This window comes from Schistocerca nitens, chromosome 4 (genome assembly GCF_023898315.1).
Source record: "Schistocerca nitens isolate TAMUIC-IGC-003100 chromosome 4, iqSchNite1.1, whole genome shotgun sequence".
NCBI lineage: Eukaryota > Metazoa > Arthropoda > Insecta > Orthoptera > Acrididae > Schistocerca > Schistocerca nitens.
In genome coordinates, this window is record NC_064617.1 from 719,399,780 (window position 1) to 719,425,400 (window position 25,621).

General features: G+C 49.3%; 27 non-coding genes across 27 annotated transcripts; all 27 read left to right on the forward strand.

Moving 5' to 3' along the window:
* The first annotated feature begins 576 nt into the window (after positions 1 to 576).
* On the forward strand, positions 577 to 658 carry Trnas-aga (transfer RNA serine (anticodon AGA)). The gene has a single exon. It is a non-coding gene; the product is annotated as a tRNA-Ser (tRNA).
* Positions 659 to 1,002: 344 nt separating this feature from the next.
* Trnak-uuu (transfer RNA lysine (anticodon UUU)) lies at positions 1,003 to 1,075 on the forward strand. The gene has a single exon. It is a non-coding gene; the product is annotated as a tRNA-Lys (tRNA).
* Positions 1,076 to 7,582: 6,507 nt separating this feature from the next.
* Trnas-aga (transfer RNA serine (anticodon AGA)) lies at positions 7,583 to 7,664 on the forward strand. Its single transcript has one exon. It is a non-coding gene; the product is annotated as a tRNA-Ser (tRNA).
* Positions 7,665 to 8,008: 344 nt separating this feature from the next.
* Trnak-uuu (transfer RNA lysine (anticodon UUU)) lies at positions 8,009 to 8,081 on the forward strand. Its single transcript has one exon. It is a non-coding gene; the product is annotated as a tRNA-Lys (tRNA).
* A 138-nt stretch (positions 8,082 to 8,219) lies between these two features.
* Trnas-cga (transfer RNA serine (anticodon CGA)) lies at positions 8,220 to 8,301 on the forward strand. Its single transcript has one exon. It is a non-coding gene; the product is annotated as a tRNA-Ser (tRNA).
* Positions 8,302 to 9,037: 736 nt separating this feature from the next.
* Trnas-aga (transfer RNA serine (anticodon AGA)) lies at positions 9,038 to 9,119 on the forward strand. The gene has a single exon. It is a non-coding gene; the product is annotated as a tRNA-Ser (tRNA).
* Positions 9,120 to 9,463: 344 nt separating this feature from the next.
* On the forward strand, positions 9,464 to 9,536 carry Trnak-uuu (transfer RNA lysine (anticodon UUU)). The gene has a single exon. It is a non-coding gene; the product is annotated as a tRNA-Lys (tRNA).
* A 138-nt stretch (positions 9,537 to 9,674) lies between these two features.
* Positions 9,675 to 9,756, forward strand: Trnas-cga (transfer RNA serine (anticodon CGA)). The gene has a single exon. It is a non-coding gene; the product is annotated as a tRNA-Ser (tRNA).
* Positions 9,757 to 10,481: 725 nt separating this feature from the next.
* On the forward strand, positions 10,482 to 10,563 carry Trnas-aga (transfer RNA serine (anticodon AGA)). Its single transcript has one exon. It is a non-coding gene; the product is annotated as a tRNA-Ser (tRNA).
* Positions 10,564 to 10,907: 344 nt separating this feature from the next.
* Trnak-uuu (transfer RNA lysine (anticodon UUU)) lies at positions 10,908 to 10,980 on the forward strand. Its single transcript has one exon. It is a non-coding gene; the product is annotated as a tRNA-Lys (tRNA).
* Positions 10,981 to 11,118: 138 nt separating this feature from the next.
* On the forward strand, positions 11,119 to 11,200 carry Trnas-cga (transfer RNA serine (anticodon CGA)). The gene has a single exon. It is a non-coding gene; the product is annotated as a tRNA-Ser (tRNA).
* Positions 11,201 to 11,925: 725 nt separating this feature from the next.
* Positions 11,926 to 12,007, forward strand: Trnas-aga (transfer RNA serine (anticodon AGA)). The gene has a single exon. It is a non-coding gene; the product is annotated as a tRNA-Ser (tRNA).
* A 344-nt stretch (positions 12,008 to 12,351) lies between these two features.
* Trnak-uuu (transfer RNA lysine (anticodon UUU)) lies at positions 12,352 to 12,424 on the forward strand. Its single transcript has one exon. It is a non-coding gene; the product is annotated as a tRNA-Lys (tRNA).
* Positions 12,425 to 12,562: 138 nt separating this feature from the next.
* Positions 12,563 to 12,644, forward strand: Trnas-cga (transfer RNA serine (anticodon CGA)). The gene has a single exon. It is a non-coding gene; the product is annotated as a tRNA-Ser (tRNA).
* A 7,003-nt stretch (positions 12,645 to 19,647) lies between these two features.
* Positions 19,648 to 19,720, forward strand: Trnak-uuu (transfer RNA lysine (anticodon UUU)). The gene has a single exon. It is a non-coding gene; the product is annotated as a tRNA-Lys (tRNA).
* Positions 19,721 to 19,858: 138 nt separating this feature from the next.
* Positions 19,859 to 19,940, forward strand: Trnas-cga (transfer RNA serine (anticodon CGA)). The gene has a single exon. It is a non-coding gene; the product is annotated as a tRNA-Ser (tRNA).
* A 736-nt stretch (positions 19,941 to 20,676) lies between these two features.
* On the forward strand, positions 20,677 to 20,758 carry Trnas-aga (transfer RNA serine (anticodon AGA)). The gene has a single exon. It is a non-coding gene; the product is annotated as a tRNA-Ser (tRNA).
* A 344-nt stretch (positions 20,759 to 21,102) lies between these two features.
* Positions 21,103 to 21,175, forward strand: Trnak-uuu (transfer RNA lysine (anticodon UUU)). The gene has a single exon. It is a non-coding gene; the product is annotated as a tRNA-Lys (tRNA).
* Positions 21,176 to 21,313: 138 nt separating this feature from the next.
* Positions 21,314 to 21,395, forward strand: Trnas-cga (transfer RNA serine (anticodon CGA)). The gene has a single exon. It is a non-coding gene; the product is annotated as a tRNA-Ser (tRNA).
* Positions 21,396 to 22,131: 736 nt separating this feature from the next.
* On the forward strand, positions 22,132 to 22,213 carry Trnas-aga (transfer RNA serine (anticodon AGA)). The gene has a single exon. It is a non-coding gene; the product is annotated as a tRNA-Ser (tRNA).
* A 344-nt stretch (positions 22,214 to 22,557) lies between these two features.
* Positions 22,558 to 22,630, forward strand: Trnak-uuu (transfer RNA lysine (anticodon UUU)). The gene has a single exon. It is a non-coding gene; the product is annotated as a tRNA-Lys (tRNA).
* A 138-nt stretch (positions 22,631 to 22,768) lies between these two features.
* Positions 22,769 to 22,850, forward strand: Trnas-cga (transfer RNA serine (anticodon CGA)). The gene has a single exon. It is a non-coding gene; the product is annotated as a tRNA-Ser (tRNA).
* Positions 22,851 to 23,575: 725 nt separating this feature from the next.
* Trnas-aga (transfer RNA serine (anticodon AGA)) lies at positions 23,576 to 23,657 on the forward strand. The gene has a single exon. It is a non-coding gene; the product is annotated as a tRNA-Ser (tRNA).
* A 344-nt stretch (positions 23,658 to 24,001) lies between these two features.
* On the forward strand, positions 24,002 to 24,074 carry Trnak-uuu (transfer RNA lysine (anticodon UUU)). Its single transcript has one exon. It is a non-coding gene; the product is annotated as a tRNA-Lys (tRNA).
* Positions 24,075 to 24,212: 138 nt separating this feature from the next.
* On the forward strand, positions 24,213 to 24,294 carry Trnas-cga (transfer RNA serine (anticodon CGA)). The gene has a single exon. It is a non-coding gene; the product is annotated as a tRNA-Ser (tRNA).
* A 736-nt stretch (positions 24,295 to 25,030) lies between these two features.
* Positions 25,031 to 25,112, forward strand: Trnas-aga (transfer RNA serine (anticodon AGA)). The gene has a single exon. It is a non-coding gene; the product is annotated as a tRNA-Ser (tRNA).
* Positions 25,113 to 25,456: 344 nt separating this feature from the next.
* Trnak-uuu (transfer RNA lysine (anticodon UUU)) lies at positions 25,457 to 25,529 on the forward strand. The gene has a single exon. It is a non-coding gene; the product is annotated as a tRNA-Lys (tRNA).
* The last annotated feature ends 92 nt before the right edge of the window (positions 25,530 to 25,621 follow it).

The window sequence follows — 25,621 nt, forward strand, 5'->3', positions numbered from 1 at the left end:
CTCGGTTTACCTCGCACGGACGCTAGTACTGCAGAAATCAGTCGCAGGCCCACGAACGCGCCCCCGTCATTTTGTCGCGCCGTCGCCGTGTTCGTGAGTACGCAGATGTGCTTCAAAGTGTTGGACAGAGCGAGCATTCATTTCTTGTTAAGAATCGCAATTCAATTCATTCGAGTGTGGCAAAAGCAGTGGTGCAGCGTTTTCCTTTCTTAAGATCTCGCAGCTGCTTGCAAGTATGTCCATCGTTTAAGACGACAGAAAAGTAGCGTCAGCGGGAAGTCGGTGAAGTCGCCATTGGAGCCATAAGCCAGTAATTACGACACGCGAATCACTCAAACACCATGCAGCATGTACCACAATGCTCGGCCGAGGGACCGGGTAGCTCAGCCGGTAGAGCGCTAGACTTTCAACCAAAGGGTCCCGGGTTCAAACCCCCGTCCAGGCCAAAATTGATACACTGTCGTAACGGCTAATGTGCTGGCAACGGAAGCACTACAGAAACGAGTGAGGCCATGTCGTGTTCTTACGTCAGATTGCTTGAAAAGTTGCACTTGCCGAGAGACGCTTCTGCGACCGGCAGTCGTGGCCGAGTGGTTAAGGCGTCTGACTAGAAATCAGATTCCCTCTGGGAGCGTAGGTTCGAGTCCTACCGACTGCGTCCTTTGTTGTGTCAAGAGGTGAAGAACATCTCCAACGGAACCGTGAAATGAGCGAATACGTGGGAAACACTGCATTCGAGACGCTTGTGAATTTTACAATTGTCCAGTGAGTGTCGACAAAACACGTAGCTCCTCTGCTGAGACGTACAAACTGCTGCAATTTCACTTTACATCGTGTGTCAGCTTTCTTCGATAGTCTGTTACGACCCTAGCGTAATGAGTTTATAGACAGCAGTCAGACGACGTTTTAATAGTAACAGCTCCACGCAACGACTACCCAACAGTAAAGGACATGAGGCAATGTGTCAGTATGCCTAAAGGGAGGGGTGTTCAGGTAACGTGAGCCCGGATAGCTCAGTCGGTAGAGCATTAGGCTTTTAACCTAAGGGTCCAGGGTTCAAGTCCCTGTTCGGGCGGAAATTTTAATACCTTGGTAGCCGCACGTCTCGTAGCGGTGTAAGCACTACGGAAAAGAATGCTGCTACGCCGTTTCCTGGCACTGCAGTGCTTTAAACAGTAGCAGTTGCATGTGTCGGGAGGATCTTCCGCTACTGGCAGTCGTGGCCGAGTGGTCAGTCGCGCTTGCGACACCGTGCAGGTCGGACGTATCAGTGCTCCGCTCCGCCGCGTGTTCACAAGGCGTGTTTTCCACTCATATTTCTGTTTGCGAGTGTTGTGTTATTCTGCAGTTTTATATCGTTTTCCATTTGTATTTTTGTTGCGGTCTTATTGTAGCGGGTTAACCGCTCGCTATCTGCTGCAATGTCCAGGTTATTTCCGCGAAAATGTACACTCCGTTTTGATTTCGACAAGTCCACCCGATCTGTGCAACCGAGTTCACTGGAGATACATGACTGGATCGTTGATGTTATTGGGATTACATCTGACCAAGTGCACACCGCCTATTATGATACCGAGCAGTATTGTTTTTTTGTTAAATTGCTGAATCCTGTATTACTGGAGAAGATCATGACGAAGCACGGAGGAAGTGCTATTTTCCGACACCGGGACGACTCTGTAAGTACAGTGCTCATTTCCAATGCCGATGTAGACTACACGAACGTGCGTATTTTTAACTTACCCCCTGAAGTCGAAAATTGTTATCTGAAGGAGGTACTGTCCAAATTCGGTGACGTTAAGCAGATTCGAAATGAACGGTGGTCAAGTCAACATAGGTTGCAATGTTACAGTGGCGTTCGATCTGTAGAAATGCAAGTAAAGCAGAATATTCCATCCCATATACTTGTTTGTGACTATAAGGCTCACGTTACTTACATTGGCCAAACTCCGACCTGTCATATCTGTAATGAGAGTGGTCACTTGCGTCAAGACTGCCCCAGGCGCATGTTTGTGTTAAAGAATTCCCTCCAGCAGCGTAAAAGGCTTACTTTGGCGGATGTAGTGGCGGCCAATCCGATGACAGAGATTGGGATCCCTAGTTCTGAAATGCCTTCGGAACAGCAACAAGAATTTCGCTCTGATGAGTTTCCGGTTCTGGTTCGGAGAGAAAAAGGTGCGTTGCCCCCTGCAAAACTCGATGCCGCGACCAATAAGAGGCGCAGAACTTGTGACAGCAGTGGTTCTGATAACGACACCTCTAGTGCGCATGAGACCGCGAAAAAGGACGATCGGGAATCCGGCTCGGAAAGGAATGCTCCAATCGGTGAGGCTATTGTGGACGCTTCTCCTCCCACAATTTCAAGTGCCGCTACTTCCGTGGAAGTTAAGCAGTTACCGCTGGCTAGTGCCTTAGAACTTCCGCGACAGCCAACTCAGACCGACCAACCTGTACGTGTTGCTCACATTCCTGCAGGAAGTACACACACAGAGGCCTGTGATGGTGGTACACAAACATCTCTGAGCGCCGACGGTACACATCACGTGGCAGCCGCTTCGGTTCAGGACTCACAACAAGGGGAATGTCCACAACTCCAGGAAATAATACCAACACAGCTGTCCGGGTCTGTCGATGACAACAAACAGCTGCGGGCAGAGAATGTTGCCAAACAGGCTGATAGTGCGAGTGATAGTTCAGCTGCTCGCTCGCCGGCGGTATCGCCGCGTGCGATCCCTTCGCGGGATGTGCCGGGAGAGCAGATTGACATCACCCACGACCCTCCCACGCCGCCGGCTGCGGAGGTGCTCCACAGTGTCCGCCCCAGGATCAGAGTGCAACCTAATGTAAATGCTGTGCGTAAAAAGAGTAAGAACAAAGACGCAAGAATACAACTCAGTGACGTCACAGACTCGAATTTCCCGGCCACAAATATGGAATGGCATGAAGATGTGGCCCTTTAAAGACATTTGCTCCTTCTGCCTCTACAACGTACTGCCATTATGTCGCAGGCCTATACGATCACGACATTAAATATTAATAAAATCCGGTCGGAGGTGAAACTGAGTGCCTTAACACAATATCTCTATGAGTCGGGAACAGATATCGCTCTTTTGCAGGAGGTGGCCATGCCACATTTAACTCTTCCTGGTTTTGTTGCTATTACTAATTTTTCCCCCGACTCGAACGTGGGGACTGCCATCTTACTTAGAGAAGGCATTCCCGCCACTCAGATTGACAAGTTAGATTCGGGTAGAGGTGTGGGTGTCACCGTTTTTGGCATCACCATCATTAACTTGTACGCGCCTTCTGGTAGTACCTATAGAGCGGAACGAGCAAATTTTTTTAAGGAACATATCATCTATTTGTTACGGAAAAATCCCGAACGTGTTATCATTGGAGGTGATTTTAATTGTGTTTTATCCCAGAAAGATCAGTCCCCGAATTTTAATTATTCGCCTGAATTAAAGCGTCTCGTGACCGACCTCAAACTGAAAGACGCGTGGGAAATTAGGTACCCGACCTTGGTACGATTCACACATATCGTCGCGAATTCATGCAGCAGAATTGACAGGATTTATGTTTCCGACGTTTTAGAGAAAGTCTTGTTACAAATTGAAACAATACCCTCCAGCTTCTCCGATCACAGTGGTGTCGTTGCGTGCCTGAATTTGCTGCCACAACCAACGCGTTGGTATAAAAATCAATGGAACTTGAACGTCTCCTTATTAACGGATGCTGACCTAGAGGCGGCGGTGCGAAGCACTTGGGAGCAGTGTTTGCGCACTACCACAAACTTTCGTAGCACCATAGCGTGGTGGACTCAGCATGCAAAACCCAAACTGCGAAAGGTTATTATATTCTTCGGTATTGACAGAGCAGCCGCGATAAAGAAGACGATGGAGTTCTACTACACTATCTTACGCGACCTCTGTGATAGAGCCGACGCCGCGAACACCAGAATAGACGACATTCGAAAAATAAAGGCGAAATTAATCAATCTTAAGAGGATGCAGCTGGAAGGTCTTAAGATCAAATCAAAAGTGAAGTCGGTCAGAGACGATGAAACAGCCGCTCTATACCACCTAGTCAAACATGCTAAGAACAGACGGAGGACTTTTATTGAGGCCCTGAAACTAGGTGATGGCACGACTGTCGACACCCAGCGAGAGATTATCAAGGAACTACACGACTATTTTGTTGACACTTACACGTCAGTGGCTACTCACGACGACTGCTATGACGAACTGTTTAGTGCCATTTCCTCTCCCATAACTAGAGAAGACAATGACACCATTTCTTTGGAATTTAGTCATAAAGATGTTTTGGAGATTGTCTGCCACTCGCCGATCAGGAAGTCCCCTGGTCCTGACGGATTACCCATTGAATTTTACAGGAGGTATTGGCACATCATCGGGGACAAAATCACCCAATTAGTGAACGAAGTTTTTCAAGGGAAGCCTATACCACTTGCCTTTAAGGAATGCAAAATTGTGCTTATCCCTAAAAGCAGAGGTACCAAAAATATCGCCAACTTCCGCCCCATTTCATTGTTAAACTCCGATTATAAAATAGTCGCCCGTGCAATCAACACGCGAATAATGCCACTCACTGCAAAATTCATTGGACGTCAGCAGACATGTGCTTTCGGGAGAACTGTATTGCAAACGGCAGCTTTTTACCGGGATATCATTGCTTTAACGAACGCCAGTAACGTGAAGTGTGGGCTGATTTTTCTGGACTTTTTTAAAGCCTTTGACCTCGTCACTCACGAGTACCTCCTTGAAACCATGAAAAGATTCGGTTTCTTGCAGAACGCGATTGACATGATCAAACACATGGCACTGGGGATCAACGCAAGACTTTCAGTCAACTCGCAACTAACCCAACCGATTCAAATCAACAGAGGGATACCACAAGGCAGCCCTTTGTCCATGTTACTTTTTGTTCTTTCACTCGAACCTCTGTTACTCCAACTGCAGGCGAAACTCACAGGGCTAACACTTTCAGGACAAAAAACTGTCGTAGGCGCCTATGCCGACGATGCGGGTGTGGTTGTCCGCAATGAGAATGATGTCACCACTTTAGCGGATCACCTCCAGCAATACTGTTTGGCGTCGGGGGCTAAATTGAATGACAAGAAAAGTAAATTTATTAACCTCTGTGGCCTCCAGCATTTGCAAGTGGGCTACGCTCAGGAAGTCAGCGTCCACAAGGCTCTCGGCGTCATATTGACGGCGTCCTCTTTAAAGATGGCGGCGGCTAACTGGAGGGAAGTAGTGCGTAAACTTAACGGTGCTCTCATTGACAATTCCCACAGAAGCCTCAATCAATTTGAACGGATCCATCTGGTCAACTCCTGTATTTTATCAAAAGCCTTCTACACGGCGCAGCTCCTGCCACTGCCTGCCGTCATTGCTAAGCAAATTATGTCGAAGGTCACCCATTTTATTTGGAGAGGGGAAATTTTTCGCGTGTCTGCCAAAACTGCGACACTCCATCCCCAGAATGGAGGGATGGGATTAGTAGATATCAAGGTGAAAGCGATGGCTCTCTATGTTAAAAGGACGGCCGCTATAATTAACAATGATCCTTCCGGCATTACAGCGCAATTATTTACTGCCGTCAGGCCGCAAAATCTTGATCCACCGCTGAATATTCAGCCCATCAGTTATCGGCTCAAACATATCAGAGAATATTACCTTTCACGGAGCTACATCAGTCAAGAGGTCTTAAATTCTCAACATTTAACTGCACAAGCGATAATAGCGGACTGGAGACAACACGAAGGAAAGAATCCATTGGCAACGAAGCTCGGTGGCATGAACTGGGATATCGTATGGCGCAATGTCAGTTCCCGTGTCCTCAGTTCCGATGCTCGCACTGCTTGGTACAAAGCCATCAATGATGTGGTTAGCACGAACGAGAGGTTACACAAAATCGGGCTCAGTGACACCCCTCTCTGTCATCGCTGCCAACTGACGGATACAGTTCTCCACCGCTACACCTGCGGGGAACGTCTCCAGAACTGGGCTTGGCTTCGAGAAAAAATAGCTCTTCTTACCAGGACTACAACCGCCAATGTTTCGTCAACACTACTGTCTCGTCCTGATGTGCAATTTTATCCGCAGACGAAAAACAATGCAGTTTTGTGGTTGCTGGGTACCTATTCCAGCTACGTCTTTAATAATTTTGGCGGTGACAATTTTTTGGAATTCAAGATGTTTATGAATATCGAATTCGCCAAAACATGCACGTACCCGAATCATGGGAAACTCTTCGGCAATATGCTTAAAATAGCATTTAATCGCATGGGTATCGGATAGGTCACCTGAGTGTACGGGGGTGAGGCCGGGCCGCGGGACACCAGTAGTGCCGCGAAGAGGCCCCACTGCTTCTGTGTCGTGTCCTGCCTCCCCCTCACACTGGGGCCTTCACTGACATGCGGTACGCTGGCTACAGGAACTTTCATTGAGTGAGATAAGAAGCTGTGTTTATGTTACGTTTATTCTTCGTGCAGCAAATCTACCTTGCCCAGGAGGGCAGTCTTTTCGTTGTCATTTTCAACATTCAACTTTATTTTCATAGAAGGTTAAGGGTTTCGTTTTTCATAGAAAAAGTGGTTAAGAAAAAAAAAAAAAAAAAAAAAACAAGAAAAAAAGTGGTTAAGGCGTAAAAAAAAATAAAGAAAAAAATTAAAAAAAAAAGCAAAAAAAAAAAACGAAAGAAACGAAAAAAAATAAAAAAAAGTCATAGAGCATTCGACTAAAAAAAAAAAAAAAAAGTGGTTAAGGCGTCTGACTCGAAATCAGATTCCCTCTGGGAGCGTAGGTTCGAATCCTACCGGCTGCGTGTGATTTTGCGTAAAAACGAGCAGAAATTTTCGCACACATGTGACATGCGTGGGTGAAAGCGGATCCAAACCAGTGACACCATTCTCAACAAGACGGAAATTTATGTTTCAGAATACTGTTTCGCGACGGCCGCTGTCTGTTGCGGCTCTCGGTTTACCTCGCACGGACGCTAGTACTGCAGAAATCAGTCGCAGGCCCACGAACGCGCCCCCGTCATTTTGTCGCGCCGTCGCCGTGTTCGTGAGTACGCAGATGTGCTTCAAAGTGTTGGACAGAGCGAGCATTCATTTCTTGTTAAGAATCGCAATTCAATTCATTCGAGTGTGGCAAAAGCAGTGGTGCAGCGTTTTCCTTTCTTAAGATCTCGCAGCTGCTTGCAAGTATGTCCATCGTTTAAGACGACAGAAAAGTAGCGTCAGCGGTGCGTCAGTGGGAAGTCGGTGAAGTCGCCATTGGAGCCATAAGCCAGTAATTACGACACGCGAATCACTCAAACACCATGCAGCATGTACCACAATGCTCGGCCGAGGGACCGGGTAGCTCAGCCGGTAGAGCGCTAGACTTTCAACCAAAGGGTCCCGGGTTCAAACCCCCGTCCAGGCCAAAATTGATACACTGTCGTAACGGCTAATGTGCTGGCAACGGAAGCACTACAGAAACGAGTGAGGCCATGTCGTGTTCTTACGTCAGATTGCTTGAAAAGTTGCACTTGCCGAGAGACGCTTCTGCGACCGGCAGTCGTGGCCGAGTGGTTAAGGCGTCTGACTAGAAATCAGATTCCCTCTGGGAGCGTAGGTTCGAGTCCTACCGACTGCGTCCTTTGTTGTGTCAAGAGGTGAAGAACATCTCCAACGGAACCGTGAAATGAGCGAATACGTGGGAAACACTGCATTCGAGACGCTTGTGAATTTTACAATTGTCCAGTGAGTGTCGACAAAACACGTAGCTCCTCTGCTGAGACGTACAAACTGCTGCAATTTCACTTTACATCGTGTGTCAGCTTTCTTCGATAGTCTGTTACGACCCTAGCGTAATGAGTTTATAGACAGCAGTCAGACGACGTTTTAATAGTAACAGCTCCACGCAACGACTACCCAACAGTAAAGGACATGAGGCAATGTGTCAGTATGCCTAAAGGGAGGGGTGATCAGGTAACGTGAGCCCGGATAGCTCAGTCGGTAGAGCATTAGGCTTTTAACCTAAGGGTCCAGGGTTCAAGTCCCTGTTCGGGCGGAAATTTTAATACCTTGGTAGCCGCACGTCTCGTAGCGGTGTAAGCACTACGGAAAAGAATGCTGCTACGCCGTTTCCTGGCACTGCAGTGCTTTAAACAGTAGCAGTTGCATGTGTCGGGAGGATCTTCCGCTACTGGCAGTCGTGGCCGAGTGGTTAAGGCGTCTGACTCGAAATCAGATTCCCTCTGGGAGCGTAGGTTCGAATCCTACCGGCTGCGTGTGATTTTGCGTAAAAACGAGCAGAAATTTTCGCACACATGTGACATGCGTGGGTGAAAGCGGATCCAAACCAGTGACACCATTCTCAACAAGACGGAAATTTATGTTTCAGAATACTGTTTCGCGACGGCCGCTGTCTGTTGCGGCTCTCGGTTTACCTCGCACGGACGCTAGTACTGCAGAAATCAGTCGCAGGCCCACGAACGCGCCCCCGTCATTTTGTCGCGCCGTCGCCGTGTTCGTGAGTACGCAGATGTGCTTCAAAGTGTTGGACAGAGCGAGCATTCATTTCTTGTTAAGAATCGCAATTCAATTCATTCGAGTGTGGCAAAAGCAGTGGTGCAGCGTTTTCCTTTCTTAAGATCTCGCAGCTGCTTGCAAGTATGTCCATCGTTTAAGACGACAGAAAAGTAGCGTCAGCGGTGCGTCAGTGGGAAGTCGGTGAAGTCGCCATTGGAGCCATAAGCCAGTAATTACGACACGCGAATCACTCAAACACCATGCAGCATGTACCACAATGCTCGGCCGAGGGACCGGGTAGCTCAGCCGGTAGAGCGCTAGACTTTCAACCAAAGGGTCCCGGGTTCAAACCCCCGTCCAGGCCAAAATTGATACACTGTCGTAACGGCTAATGTGCTGGCAACGGAAGCACTACAGAAACGAGTGAGGCCATGTCGTGTTCTTACGTCAGATTGCTTGAAAAGTTGCACTTGCCGAGAGACGCTTCTGCGACCGGCAGTCGTGGCCGAGTGGTTAAGGCGTCTGACTAGAAATCAGATTCCCTCTGGGAGCGTAGGTTCGAGTCCTACCGACTGCGTCCTTTTTTGTGTCAAGAGGTGAAGAACATCTCCAACGGAACCGTGAAATGAGCGAATACGTGGGAAACACTGCATTCGAGACGCTTGTGAATTTTACAATTGTCCAGTGAGTGTCGACAAAACACGTAGCTCCTCTGCTGAGACGTACAAACTGCTGCAATTTCACTTTACATCGTGTGTCAGCTTTCTTCGATAGTCTGTTACGACCCTAGCGTAATGAGTTTATAGACAGCAGTCAGACGACGTTTCAATAGTAACAGCTCCACGCAACGACTACCCAACAGTAAAGGACATGAGGCAATGTGTCAGTATGCCTAAAGGGAGGGGTGTTCAGGTAACGTGAGCCCGGATAGCTCAGTCGGTAGAGCATTAGGCTTTTAACCTAAGGGTCCAGGGTTCAAGTCCCTGTTCGGGCGGAAATTTTAATACCTTGGTAGCCGCACGTCTCGTAGCGGTGTAAGCACTACGGAAAAGAATGCTGCTACGCCGTTTCCTGGCACTGCAGTGCTTTAAACAGTAGCAGTTGCATGTGTCGGGAGGATCTTCCGCTACTGGCAGTCGTGGCCGAGTGGTTAAGGCGTCTGACTCGAAATCAGATTCCCTCTGGGAGCGTAGGTTCGAATCCTACCGGCTGCGTGTGATTTTGCGTAAAAACGAGCAGAAATTTTCGCACACATGTGACATGCGTGGGTGAAAGCGGATCCAAACCAGTGACACCATTCTCAACAAGACGGAAATTTATGTTTCAGAATACTGTTTCGCGACGGCCGCTGTCTGTTGCGGCTCTCGGTTTACCTCGCACGGACGCTAGTACTGCAGAAATCAGTCGCAGGCCCACGAACGCGCCCCCGTCATTTTGTCGCGCCGTCGCCGTGTTCGTGAGTACGCAGATGTGCTTCAAAGTGTTGGACAGAGCGAGCATTCATTTCTTGTTAAGAATCGCAATTCAATTCATTCGAGTGTGGCAAAAGCAGTGGTGCAGCGTTTTCCTTTCTTAAGATCTCGCAGCTGCTTGCAAGTATGTCCATCGTTTAAGACGACAGAAAAGTAGCGTCAGCGGGAAGTCGGTGAAGTCGCCATTGGAGCCATAAGCCAGTAATTACGACACGCGAATCACTCAAACACCATGCAGCATGTACCACAATGCTCGGCCGAGGGACCGGGTAGCTCAGCCGGTAGAGCGCTAGACTTTCAACCAAAGGGTCCCGGGTTCAAACCCCCGTCCAGGCCAAAATTGATACACTGTCGTAACGGCTAATGTGCTGGCAACGGAAGCACTACAGAAACGAGTGAGGCCATGTCGTGTTCTTACGTCAGATTGCTTGAAAAGTTGCACTTGCCGAGAGACGCTTCTGCGACCGGCAGTCGTGGCCGAGTGGTTAAGGCGTCTGACTAGAAATCAGATTCCCTCTGGGAGCGTAGGTTCGAGTCCTACCGACTGCGTCCTTTTTTGTGTCAAGAGGTGAAGAACATCTCCAACGGAACCGTGAAATGAGCGAATACGTGGGAAACACTGCATTCGAGACGCTTGTGAATTTTACAATTGTCCAGTGAGTGTCGACAAAACACGTAGCTCCTCTGCTGAGACGTACAAACTGCTGCAATTTCACTTTACATCGTGTGTCAGCTTTCTTCGATAGTCTGTTACGACCCTAGCGTAATGAGTTTATAGACAGCAGTCAGACGACGTTTTAATAGTAACAGCTCCACGCAACGACTACCCAACAGTAAAGGACATGAGGCAATGTGTCAGTATGCCTAAAGGGAGGGGTGTTCAGGTAACGTGAGCCCGGATAGCTCAGTCGGTAGAGCATTAGGCTTTTAACCTAAGGGTCCAGGGTTCAAGTCCCTGTTCGGGCGGAAATTTTAATACCTTGGTAGCCGCACGTCTCGTAGCGGTGTAAGCACTACGGAAAAGAATGCTGCTACGCCGTTTCCTGGCACTGCAGTGCTTTAAACAGTAGCAGTTGCATGTGTCGGGAGGATCTTCCGCTACTGGCAGTCGTGGCCGAGTGGTTAAGGCGTCTGACTCGAAATCAGATTCCCTCTGGGAGCGTAGGTTCGAATCCTACCGGCTGCGTGTGATTTTGCGTAAAAACGAGCAGAAATTTTCGCACACATGTGACATGCGTGGGTGAAAGCGGATCCAAACCAGTGACACCATTCTCAACAAGACGGAAATTTATGTTTCAGAATACTGTTTCGCGACGGCCGCTGTCTGTTGCGGCTCTCGGTTTACCTCGCACGGACGCTAGTACTGCAGAAATCAGTCGCAGGCCCACGAACGCGCCCCCGTCATTTTGTCGCGCCGTCGCCGTGTTCGTGAGTACGCAGATGTGCTTCAAAGTGTTGGACAGAGCGAGCATTCATTTCTTGTTAAGAATCGCAATTCAATTCATTCGAGTGTGGCAAAAGCAGTGGTGCAGCGTTTTCCTTTCTTAAGATCTCGCAGCTGCTTGCAAGTATGTCCATCGTTTAAGACGACAGAAAAGTAGCGTCAGCGGGAAGTCGGTGAAGTCGCCATTGGAGCCATAAGCCAGTAATTACGACACGCGAATCACTCAAACACCATGCAGCATGTACCACAATGCTCGGCCGAGGGACCGGGTAGCTCAGCCGGTAGAGCGCTAGACTTTCAACCAAAGGGTCCCGGGTTCAAACCCCCGTCCAGGCCAAAATTGGTACACTGTCGTAACGGCTAATGTGCTGGCAACGGAAGCACTACAGAAACGAGTGAGGCCATGTCGTGTTCTTACGTCAGATTGCTTGAAAAGTTGCACTTGCCGAGAGACGCTTCTGCGACCGGCAGTCGTGGCCGAGTGGTTAAGGCGTCTGACTAGAAATCAGATTCCCTCTGGGAGCGTAGGTTCGAGTCCTACCGACTGCGTCCTTTTTTGTGTCAAGAGGTGAAGAACATCTCCAACGGAACCGTGAAATGAGCGAATACGTGGGAAACACTGCATTCGAGACGCTTGTGAATTTTACAATTGTCCAGTGAGTGTCGACAAAACACGTAGCTCCTCTGCTGAGACGTACAAACTGCTGCAATTTCACTTTACATCGTGTGTCAGCTTTCTTCGATAGTCTGTTACGACCCTAGCGTAATGAGTTTATAGACAGCAGTCAGACGACGTTTTAATAGTAACAGCTCCACGCAACGACTACCCAACAGTAAAGGACATGAGGCAATGTGTCAGTATGCCTAAAGGGAGGGGTGTTCAGGTAACGTGAGCCCGGATAGCTCAGTCGGTAGAGCATTAGGCTTTTAACCTAGGGGTCCAGGGTTCAAGTCCCTGTTCGGGCGGAAATTTTAATACCTTGGTAGCCGCACGTCTCGTAGCGGTGTAAGCACTACGGAAAAGAATGCTGCTACGCCGTTTCCTGGCACTGCAGTGCTTTAAACAGTAGCAGTTGCATGTGTCGGGAGGATCTTCCGCTACTGGCAGTCGTGGCCGAGTGGTTAAGGCGTCTGACTCGAAATCAGATTCCCTCTGGGAGCGTAGGTTCGAATCCTACCGGCTGCGTGTGATTTTGCGTAAAAACGAGCAGAAATTTTCGCACACATGTGACATGCGTGGGTGAAAGCGGATCCAAACCAGTGACACCATTCTCAACAAGACGGAAATTTATGTTTCAGAATACTGTTTCGCGACGGCCGCTGTCTGTTGCGGCTCTCGGTTTACCTCGCACGGACGCTAGTACTGCAGAAATCAGTCGCAGGCCCACGAACGCGCCCCCGTCATTTTGTCGCGCCGTCGCCGTGTTCGTGAGTACGCAGATGTGCTTCAAAGTGTTGGACAGAGCGAGCATTCATTTCTTGTTAAGAATCGCAATTCAATTCATTCGAGTGTGGCAAAAGCAGTGGTGCAGCGTTTTCCTTTCTTAAGATCTCGCAGCTGCTTGCAAGTATGTCCATCGTTTAAGACGACAGAAAAGTAGCGTCAGCGGGAAGTCGGTGAAGTCGCCATTGGAGCCATAAGCCAGTAATTACGACACGCGAATCACTCAAACACCATGCAGCATGTACCACAATGCTCGGCCGAGGGACCGGGTAGCTCAGCCGGTAGAGCGCTAGACTTTCAACCAAAGGGTCCCGGGTTCAAACCCCCGTCCAGGCCAAAATTGATACACTGTCGTAACGGCTAATGTGCTGGCAACGGAAGCACTACAGAAACGAGTGAGGCCATGTCGTGTTCTTACGTCAGATTGCTTGAAAAGTTGCACTTGCCGAGAGACGCTTCTGCGACCGGCAGTCGTGGCCGAGTGGTTGCGGCGAGCGGACGTGTATTGGGCTCGTGCCTGCTGCTGCCTTCGTGTGCTGCAGGCGGTGTCTTCGTCGCGTGTTTGGTGCTGCGCCTCGCAGCGTTCTCTCTTCTCTACTAGTTCCTGTAAGTTTATTGACGCATTATTATGAACCGTGCTAACTCCGTACAGTGTGTTTTTGATAGGAACGCGGCTAGGCCGTCGCCTTTTGATGTACACGAATGGGTATTTTCGGAATTGCGTATTCCCGAATCTGATTTGGTCGGCATCCAGCTTGATTTTATTCAAAACTCTGTCTTTTTGAAACTTCCGAACGAGGATTTTGTCGATAAGCTAGTTACCGAAAGTGGTGGCGTTAAGAAATTCAAGCACGTGGACGGTGCTTTGTCTGACGTGTTGATACTGCCGGCAGGCTTCGGCATTCGAAGTGTGAAGGTTTATAATGTTCCCTTTGAGTGCCCAAATGAGGCCATTGCTCGTAAACTTGGCGAATTTGGCACCGTTCTTAGTGTGGAGAATGATGTGTGGCCTGCAGGTTTTAGGTATCGGGTTCTGAGTGGTGTTCGGACAGTACGTGTAGATTTAAAGAAACATATCCCGTCGTATCTGATCATTGCTGGCACGCGAGCTTTCCTCAGCTATAGTGGGCAGCCGCAGACGTGTTCTGTGTGTGGCAAAACAGATCATTTACGACAAACCTGCACTTTACGCAGGCCGGCGCAGCTACCGCGCGAAGCTGTTGTCAACACCACGTATGCAGGCGCGTTGGTTGGACCCCCCTCGCTCGCCCCGACCGACCGACAGGCTTCCGCCGCTCCTGCGGCTGTGGCTCCTGTGTCCGATATTGTGACTCAGCCGACAGTTGTCGTGCCCCCGGTTGTGTCGGAACAAAGTTTACCTGCCGAACGCACCCCTCGCGAAGTCAGTATCGCTGATTTGTCAGCCGTCAGTGTTCCGGACGTGCCTGTTAGGGAGTCTTCTGAAATGTTGGTCGAGTCCCCTCCTGTGTCCGATAATGTGACTCTGCCGACAGTTGTCGTGCCCCCGGTTGTGTCGGAACAAAGTTTATCTACCGACCAGACCCCTCGCGAAGTCAGTCTTGCTGATTTGTCAGCTGTCAGTGTCCCGACCGTGCCTGTTGGGGAGTCTTCTGAAATGTTGGTCGAGTCGCCCCGGCCGATTACCGTCCCCGCCCCGCCGACAGACAAGCGGAAATTGCCGACACAACCCGGCCTGTCCACTTCTGGTGAGGCGGATGCTAGCAGCGCTGAAAGCGAGGTGTCTCAAGTTTCCACCCAGTCCGCCCCTACCGATCCCAAACCGAAGCGTAGGCGGTCTAAGAAACGTTCGAAAACGGCGCCCACTGAGGGCGACGGCGTTTCCTTCGAACAGGCCGTTGAGGGATTAACGGACTCCTTGGTTCAAGAGCGTCGCGACGCACCTTCGTGCACGGTCCGCCTGTGTCGGTGCCCCCCGCCCCCGCTTCCCGGGCCGTCCCGGACGCCGTACCTTCTCCTGCGGACACCATGCAGTGGTCTGAGGATGTGGAGGAAGATCATTTCTTCTAGTTCCGCTTAAGTTACAGAGTCCATCCTGACGCGTGCATTCCACCAGTTACGTGTCCTCACACTTAATGTTAATCAAATCCGCAGTGTCCGTAAAATTGACGCCCTTTTACATTTTTTGCAATCTGCTCGTTGTGATGTGGTTTTCCTTCAAGAACTTACAGCTGACGTTGTCCCGCACCTTACTGCCTATAATGTTATTCTTAATATTGATCCGGAAACGACCATTGGTACGGCTATTTTAATCACGCCCGGTTTAGAGTATAAACACGTAGAAATTTTACCAAATGGACGAGGGTTGGCATGTGTCATCTGCGACATATTTTTTGTTAACGTATACGCCCCCTCTGGAACTCACAACAAACGTCTGAGGGATACTTTTTTCAATCATGATTTATGTCAGTTCTTTCATCGAAACCACCGACGGATCATCTTAGGCGGTGATTTTAATTGTGTCTTGCGTGTTGCCGACCAGGAACCGACGGCACATACGTGTCTAGCACTGCAAACTTTCGTTGACACTTTTAAACTTGAGGACACGTGGCTTCGTTTTAGTCCGACTGCTACAGGTTTTACTTATTTTTATCCTACTGGGCATAGTAGGTTGGATAGAATTTATGTCTCGTCGGACCTTACTGCACAAATCTTGCAGGCCGAAGTTGCCCCCGTCGTTTTTTCGGATCATTGTGGTTATTTGTGTGCTTTTCATGTCCCGTCTGTTCGCCCGGACCGTACGCGATCCTATTGGAAATTCAATGTTAGTGTTTTGGATGACGTCAGTCTTGTCGAACAGGTACATTTGTTGTGGCGCCAACTTCTTCAGAGCCGCCCACAGGCGTGTTCTACTGTCGCATGGTGGCTCCGTCACGCTAAACCGGCTCTTCGTAATTTGCTCATAAATTACTGTCGTGACAAGGCCCATTGGAACATGATGACGGTCAATTTTTATCGCGATTGTTTACAGGATTTAATTACTCGGGTTACCGACCGCCCTGACCTCCTTCCCATGTTACGGAAAATTAAAACGCAGATTTTAAACCATCTGCATCGGAAGGCGCAGGGCTCTGTTGTCCGTAGCAGGCCTTTCGATCCCTCTTTGGAAGAACCACTATCATTGTATCATTTACGACGAGCCCGACTGCGGCGTGAAAAACTTTTATTCACGGACTGGATAACGCGTGACGGTCTTAGAACTTCGGATCGTCGGGTGATTAAGGACGAAATTTACGATCACTACTCTAAACTCTTTCAATCTCAACCTTTGCATGACGCCTCCTTGCAGATGTTTTTACACGACCTGCCTTCAATTTTAACGCGTCAGGATAGACTTCTTTTAAATGAGCGTTTTACAGCTGATGATGTTTCTGCCGCCGTTAAGGCTAGCCCGAAGGGAAAGGCACCTGGCATTGACGGAATTCCTGTGGAATTTTATGTGAAATTTTCCGGTCTTTTAACTGATACTTTCGTTGCCATTGTTAATGAAATACATAATGGTCTCGATGTGCCGGAAGACTTTTTAGAGGGGCTCATCGTCCTCATCCCGAAGACCACTGGCATCCAAAGTGCGGTGACTTTACGGCCGATTACTCTATTAAACGCCGATTATAAAATCATAGCACGCTGCTTTTCACACCGTTTGCGGCCGGCGTTGAAGACCGTCATTAGTCCTTCTCAATCGTGTGCAGTACCTGGACGGAATATATTTGATGCCGTCCTGGCGTATCGAGAATGTATCGCTTCTGCCTCGTCACGTCGTGGCGGCCGGGCTGCGATACTTTCCATTGATTTTCATAATGCATTCGATCGAATTAGTCACGAATACTTGCGGCGGGTCATGTATAAGTTTGGATTTGGTTTCAAATTCACGCATGTGATATCTAACCTTCTGAAATCGGCCACTTCCCGAATCCTTTTTCATGGCCAGGCCGGTGATGTCCTCAGGATGAACAGATCCGTCCGCCAAGGGTGCCCGCTTTCCATGGGCTTATTCGTTTTAGCGCTGGATCCTCTACTCCGTAAGCTAACGAATGTTTGCCACGGTGTCCCGTTTGGTACGGGTTCGCTTGTCTGTCGGGCGTATGCGGATGACTTGGGAGTTTTTATCCAAAGTCCCGACGATATTGATTCGCTCCGTCTCATTCTTCACCAATTTGAATCGGCATCGGGTGCGGTTGTGAACCCCCGTAAGTCCATCTTGCTGCCGCTTACTGCGACCATGAGGGCTGTCCGTCGTGATTGGTATACCGTCAAGTTACGACATAAGATTCTCTGGATCCAGATGACGGCAAATGTACAACAAATGGCAGTGTTAAACTGGCGCGCGGTCTTATATTCTGTTCGAGCGGCGACTCAGGCTGCCGCCAAACGAAATTTGTCTTTGCTGGATAGAGTTTCGGTTGTTAATACCCAGATGTTGGCCAAGGCCTGGTACCTCGCTCAAGTTTTGCCGGTGCCGAAGGAGATCGAACGGGCCATCAAGCATGCTGTCTTTTGGCTGGTCTGGCGAGGCGAAATCTTTAAGGTCGCCTACAATATTTGCACGCTCCCGCCGGACAGGGGCGGCATCGGTCTGGTTGATTTTCCTTCCAAGTGTGCTGCCCTTTTGCTCCACCGAACTAACTGTGTAATAGCCCATGCGGGGCTTGGCCCCACGTCGGTACTCTTCGACCTTTACCGCCCTGCTTCTCTCCGCGCGCCTGTCTCTATCCAGGCTATCCCGTATAAATTGAATTTCGTTCGCCAGTACTTCCTCCACACTAGCTATCTGATAGGTGACGATCGGCGCAGGGGTAACGTCAGCGCGATCGCAGAGGCCCTCCGCGGAACTCCGCCGACTAACAAATGGGAGTTGAGGCTGCCGCAATACGATTGGCGGACGGTGTGGTCCAACATTTCCAGTAAATTGTTGACATCAGATGTTCGGGACACTTGGTATAAAGTTGTGAATCGCACCGTTGCCACGAATGCGAAACTCCACGCAATCAATCTCCTCCCGAGTGTCATCTGTGGGCGGTGCGCGGCTGAGGACACGATCGAACACCGTTTTGTGTGCCCCCAGTTTCACGAGGTATGGGCTGCCACCCGTGAGATGTTGGCGTTGATTAATAGGACTACCCCGAGTGCCATACAACCTTCCTATATCCTGGTTCCCGACTGGCGGCCGTATCCTGCCACCAAGAGAAACGCTACCGTGTGGATCGCCGCGCATGCGGCACATGCGATTTTCTCTCTCCGCCTCATGGATCGCTTGCAGTTTTTGACTTATCTTTGGGACTACTATGGACGGGAGCAACGAAATCCGCAGTGTGTTTCCAATTATGCCCGATTTTTAGATGTCCCTCTACGGACCGCCTTTACCAAATTACATATTTCTCTCCTGCCATGATTATGTACTTCCCATTCCACTGTTTCCTCTGGCGGAATGTGTGGAATGATATATTGTTCTAATTTTCTTGATGTATGACAGTTCATTTGTCTCACCGGCTCGACTTATCTTCCGCCATTTGGGCGGTTGTCCTTAGGATTGACATATTGGCTCTTCTCTCCTGGATTGACGCTTGTTCCCTATTGCTGACCTTTACTTCATTTTTTGTGACTATTGCAGGACTGTCATTGACTTGTCCCTGAACTGTGAGACGGCGCTCAAAGATAATTTGCGTTGAAACGGTTGCCTCTTGGGCACGGAAATTAAGCTTATCGAGAAGACGAAATATGTTTGTTGCTGCCGGAATTGCGTACACTTCCCCATTCCCGTGCGCCAGACATATTTGGCAAGTTTAGTGTGGTTATTTGTTTGTGTTTTTCATTTCTATATTATTTTGAGAGTCTCTATTTTTTGCCTTTCTATGGTAGCGGTGGGCCTCCGCTGCCTACTTGTGGTCATTGTCCTCCTAGAATGGTTTTTTATTTTGTGTTTCGCGTTTTCGTTCTTCCTTCCTCACGTCCTTTCCACACCTTCAGAGGACGTTATTCTTTTTTCGCAACATCGTTTTGGACATGTTTCCGCTGGCCACGATGGATCTTTGTTCTCCTAAAGGAACTCCATAAAAAAAAAAAAAAAAAAAAAAAATACATAAAAAAAAACAAAAAAAAAGAAAAAAAAAAAAAGAAAGCAATACTCTGTTACACAATAATACAGAGTACAACACACCACTCTTTTCGTTATTCCACGTTTTCTCGGGTTGGGGCGGTGAGGGAGACACTGTGGCCAGGCCTCGGATTGCGACCCCTGCCCCCTTTGCCTCCACCGCCGCCCTGGCCTGATCTTGCAAGAAGGTATATTTGGTTTAAAAAAAAAAAAAAAAAAAAAAGAGTGGACAAAAAAAAAAAAAAAAAAAAGAGTCCTACCGACTGCGTCCTTTTTTGTGTCAAGAGGTGAAGAACATCTCCAACGGAACCGTGAAATGAGCGAATACGTGGGAAACACTGCATTCGAGACGCTTGTGAATTTTACAATTGTCCAGTGAGTGTCGACAAAACACGTAGCTCCTCTGCTGAGACGTACAAACTGCTGCAATTTCACTTTACATCGTGTGTCAGCTTTCTTCGATAGTCTGTTACGACCCTAGCGTAATGAGTTTATAGACAGCAGTCAGACGACGTTTTAATAGTAACAGCTCCACGCAACGACTACCCAACAGTAAAGGACATGAGGCAATGTGTCAGTATGCCTAAAGGGAGGGGTGTTCAGGTAACGTGAGCCCGGATAGCTCAGTCGGTAGAGCATTAGGCTTTTAACCTAAGGGTCCAGGGTTCAAGTCCCTGTTCGGGCGGAAATTTTAATACCTTGGTAGCCGCACGTCTCGTAGCGGTGTAAGCACTACGGAAAAGAATGCTGCTACGCCGTTTCCTGGCACTGCAGTGCTTTAAACAGTAGCAGTTGCATGTGTCGGGAGGATCTTCCGCTACTGGCAGTCGTGGCCGAGTGGTTAAGGCGTCTGACTCGAAATCAGATTCCCTCTGGGAGCGTAGGTTCGAATCCTACCGGCTGCGTGTGATTTTGCGTAAAAACGAGCAGAAATTTTCGCACACATGTGACATGCGTGGGTGAAAGCGGATCCAAACCAGTGACACCATTCTCAACAAGACGGAAATTTATGTTTCAGAATACTGTTTCGCGACGGCCGCTGTCTGTTGCGGCTCTCGGTTTACCTCGCACGGACGCTAGTACTGCAGAAATCAGTCGCAGGCCCACGAACGCGCCCCCGTCATTTTGTCGCGCCGTCGCCGTGTTCGTGAGTACGCAGATGTGCTTCAAAGTGTTGGACAGAGCGAGCATTCATTTCTTGTTAAGAATCGCAATTCAATTCATTCGAGTGTGGCAAAAGCAGTGGTGCAGCGTTTTCCTTTCTTAAGATCTCGCAGCTGCTTGCAAGTATGTCCATCGTTTAAGACGACAGAAAAGTAGCGTCAGCGGTGCGTCAGTGGGAAGTCGGTGAAGTCGCCATTGGAGCCATAAGCCAGTAATTACGACACGCGAATCACTCAAACACCATGCAGCATGTACCACAATGCTCGGCCGAGGGACCGGGTAGCTCAGCCGGTAGAGCGCTAGACTTTCAACCAAAGGGTCCCGGGTTCAAACCCCCGTCCAGGCCAAAATTGATACACTGTCGTAACGGCTAATGTGCTGGCAACGGAAGCACTACAGAAACGAGTGAGGCCATGTCGTGTTCTTACGTCAGATTGCTTGAAAAGTTGCACTTGCCGAGAGACGCTTCTGCGACCGGCAGTCGTGGCCGAGTGGTTAAGGCGTCTGACTAGAAATCAGATTCCCTCTGGGAGCGTAGGTTCGAGTCCTACCGACTGCGTCCTTTTTTGTGTCAAGAGGTGAAGAACATCTCCAACGGAACCGTGAAATGAGCGAATACGTGGGAAACACTGCATTCGAGACGCTTGTGAATTTTACAATTGTCCAGTGAGTGTCGACAAAACACGTAGCTCCTCTGCTGAGACGTACAAACTGCTGCAATTTCACTTTACATCGTGTGTCAGCTTTCTTCGATAGTCTGTTACGACCCTAGCGTAATGAGTTTATAGACAGCAGTCAGACGACGTTTTAATAGTAACAGCTCCACGCAACGACTACCCAACAGTAAAGGACATGAGGCAATGTGTCAGTATGCCTAAAGGGAGGGGTGTTCAGGTAACGTGAGCCCGGATAGCTCAGTCGGTAGAGCATTAGGCTTTTAACCTAAGGGTCCAGGGTTCAAGTCCCTGTTCGGGCGGAAATTTTAATACCTTGGTAGCCGCACGTCTCGTAGCGGTGTAAGCACTACGGAAAAGAATGCTGCTACGCCGTTTCCTGGCACTGCAGTGCTTTAAACAGTAGCAGTTGCATGTGTCGGGAGGATCTTCCGCTACTGGCAGTCGTGGCCGAGTGGTTAAGGCGTCTGACTCGAAATCAGATTCCCTCTGGGAGCGTAGGTTCGAATCCTACCGGCTGCGTGTGATTTTGCGTAAAAACGAGCAGAAATTTTCGCACACATGTGACATGCGTGGGTGAAAGCGGATCCAAACCAGTGACACCATTCTCAACAAGACGGAAATTTATGTTTCAGAATACTGTTTCGCGACGGCCGCTGTCTGTTGCGGCTCTCGGTTTACCTCGCACGGACGCTAGTACTGCAGAAATCAGTCGCAGGCCCACGAACGCGCCCCCGTCATTTTGTCGCGCCGTCGCCGTGTTCGTGAGTACGCAGATGTGCTTCAAAGTGTTGGACAGAGCGAGCATTCATTTCTTGTTAAGAATCGCAATTCAATTCATTCGAGTGTGGCAAAAGCAGTGGTGCAGCGTTTTCCTTTCTTAAGATCTCGCAGCTGCTTGCAAGTATGTCCATCGTTTAAGACGACAGAAAAGTAGCGTCAGCGGTGCGTCAGTGGGAAGTCGGTGAAGTCGCCATTGGAGCCATAAGCCAGTAATTACGACACGCGAATCACTCAAACACCATGCAGCATGTACCACAATGCTCGGCCGAGGGACCGGGTAGCTCAGCCGGTAGAGCGCTAGACTTTCAACCAAAGGGTCCCGGGTTCAAACCCCCGTCCAGGCCAAAATTGATACACTGTCGTAACGGCTAATGTGCTGGCAACGGAAGCACTACAGAAACGAGTGAGGCCATGTCGTGTTCTTACGTCAGATTGCTTGAAAAGTTGCACTTGCCGAGAGACGCTTCTGCGACCGGCAGTCGTGGCCGAGTGGTTAAGGCGTCTGACTAGAAATCAGATTCCCTCTGGGAGCGTAGGTTCGAGTCCTACCGACTGCGTCCTTTGTTGTGTCAAGAGGTGAAGAACATCTCCAACGGAACCGTGAAATGAGCGAATACGTGGGAAACACTGCATTCGAGACGCTTGTGAATTTTACAATTGTCCAGTGAGTGTCGACAAAACACGTAGCTCCTCTGCTGAGACGTACAAACTGCTGCAATTTCACTTTACATCGTGTGTCAGCTTTCTTCGATAGTCTGTTACGACCCTAGCGTAATGAGTTTATAGACAGCAGTCAGACGACGTTTTAATAGTAACAGCTCCACGCAACGACTACCCAACAGTAAAGGACATGAGGCAATGTGTCAGTATGCCTAAAGGGAGGGGTGTTCAGGTAACGTGAGCCCGGATAGCTCAGTCGGTAGAGCATTAGGCTTTTAACCTAAGGGTCCAGGGTTCAAGTCCCTGTTCAGGCGGAAATTTTAATACCTTGGTAGCCGCACGTCTCGTAGCGGTGTAAGCACTACGGAAAAGAATGCTGCTACGCCGTTTCCTGGCACTGCAGTGCTTTAAACAGTAGCAGTTGCATGTGTCGGGAGGATCTTCCGCTACTGGCAGTCGTGGCCGAGTGGTTAAGGCGTCTGACTCGAAATCAGATTCCCTCTGGGAGCGTAGGTTCGAATCCTACCGGCTGCGTGTGATTTTGCGTAAAAACGAGCAGAAATTTTCGCACACATGTGACATGCGTGGGTGAAAGCGGATCCAAACCAGTGACACCATTCTCAACAAGACGGAAATTTATGTTTCAGAATACTGTTTCGCGACGGCCGCTGTCTGTTGCGGCTCTCGGTTTACCTCGCACGGACGCTAGTACTGCAGAAATCAGTCGCAGGCCCACGAACGCGCCCCCGTCATTTTGTCGCGCCGTCGCCGTGTTCGTGAGTACGCAGATGTGCTTCAAAGTGTTGGACAGAGCGAGCATTCATTTCTTGTTAAGAATCGCAATTCAATTCATTCGAGTGTGGCAAAAGCAGTGGTGCAGCGTTTTCCTTTCTTAAGATCTCGCAGCTGCTTGCAAGTATGTCCATCGTTTAAGACGACAGAAAAGTAGCGTCAGCGGGAAGTCGGTGAAGTCGCCATTGGAGCCATAAGCCAGTAATTACGACACGCGAATCACTCAAACACCATGCAGCATGTACCACAATGCTCGGCCGAGGGACCGGGTAGCTCAGCCGGTAGAGCGCTAGACTTTCAACCAAAGGGTCCCGGGTTCAAACCCCCGTCCAGGCCAAAATTGATACACTGTCGTAACGGCTAATGTGCTGGCAACGGAAGCACTACAGAAACGAGTGAGGCCATGTCGTGTTCTTACGTCAGATTGCTTGAAAAGTTGCACTTGCCGAGAGACGCTTCTGCGACCGGCAGTCGTGGCCGAGTGGTTAAGGCGTCTGACTAGAAATCAGATTCCCTCTGGGAGCGTAGGTTCGAGTCCTACCGACTGCGTCCTTTGTTGTGTCAAGAGGTGAAGAACATCTCCAACGGAACCGTGAAATGAGCGAATACGTGGGAAACACTGCATTCGAGACGCTTGTGAATTTTACAATTGTCCAGTGAGTGTCGACAAAACACGTAGCTCCTCTGCTGAGACGTACAAACTGCTGCAATTTCACTTTACATCGTGTGTCAGCTTTCTTCGATAGTCTGTTACGACCCTAGCGTAATGAGTTTATAGACAGCAGTCAGACGACGTTTTAATAGTAACAGCTCCACGCAACGACTACCCAACAGTAAAGGACATGAGGCAATGTGTCAGTATGCCTAAAGGGAGGGGTGTTCAGGTAACGTGAGCCCGGATAGCTCAGTCGGTAGAGCATTAGGCTTTTAACCTAAGGGTCCAGGGTTCAAGTCCCTGTTCGGGCGGAAATTTTAATACCTTGGTAGCCGCACGTCTCGTAGCGGTGTAAGCACTACGGAAAAGAATGCTGCTACGCCGTTTCCTGGCACTGCAGTGCTTTAAACAGTAGCAGTTGCATGTGTCGGGAGGATCTTCCGCTACTGGCAGTCGTGGCCGAGTGGTTAAGGCGTCTGACTCGAAATCAGATTCCCTCTGGGAGCGTAGGTTCGAATCCTACCGGCTGCGTGTGATTTTGCGTAAAAACGAGCAGAAATTTTCGCACACATGTGACATGCGTGGGTGAAAGCGGATCCAAACCAGTGACACCATTCTCAACAAGACGGAAATTTATGTTTCAGAATACTGTTTCGCGACGGCCGCTGTCTGTTGCGGCTCTCGGTTTACCTCGCACGGACGCTAGTACTGCAGAAATCAGTCGCAGGCCCACGAACGCGCCCCCGTCATTTTGTCGCGCCGTCGCCGTGTTCGTGAGTACGCAGATGTGCTTCAAAGTGTTGGACAGAGCGAGCATTCATTTCTTGTTAAGAATCGCAATTCAATTCATTCGAGTGTGGCAAAAGCAGTGGTGCAGCGTTTTCCTTTCTTAAGATCTCGCAGCTGCTTGCAAGTATGTCCATCGTTTAAGACGACAGAAAAGTAGCGTCAGCGGTGCGTCAGTGGGAAGTCGGTGAAGTCGCCATTGGAGCCATAAGCCAGTAATTACGACACGCGAATCACTCAAACACCATGCAGCATGTACCACAATGCTCGGCCGAGGGACCGGGTAGCTCAGCCGGTAGAGCGCTAGACTTTCAACCAAAGGGTCCCGGGTTCAAACCCCCGTCCAGGCCAAAATTGATACACTGTCGTAACGGCTAATGTGCTGGCAACGGAAGCACTACAGAAACGAGTGAGGCCATGTCGTGTTCTTACGTCAGATTGCTTGAAAAGTTGCACTTGCCGAGAGACGCTTCTGCGACCGGCAGTCGTGGCCGAGTGGTTAAGGCGTCTGACTAGAAATCAGATTCCCTCTGGGAGCGTAGGTTCGAGTCCTACCGACTGCGTCCTTTGTTGTGTCAAGAGGTGAAGAACATCTCCAACGGAACCGTGAAATGAGCGAATACGTGGGAAACACTGCATTCGAGACGCTTGTGAATTTTACAATTGTCCAGTGAGTGTCGACAAAACACGTAGCTCCTCTGCTGAGACGTACAAACTGCTGCAATTTCACTTTACATCGTGTGTCAGCTTTCTTCGATAGTCTGTTACGACCCTAGCGTAATGAGTTTATAGACAGCAGTCAGACGACGTTTTAATAGTAACAGCTCCACGCAACGACTACCCAACAGTAAAGGACATGAGGCAATGTGTCAGTATGCCTAAAGGGAGGGGTGTTCAGGTAACGTGAGCCCGGATAGCTCAGTCGGTAGAGCATTAGGCTTTTAACCTAAGGGTCCAGGGTTCAAGTCCCTGTTCGGGCGGAAATTTTAATACCTTGGTAGCCGCACGTCTCGTAGCGGTGTAAGCACTACGGAAAAGAATGCTGCTACGCCGTTTCCTGGCACTGCAGTGC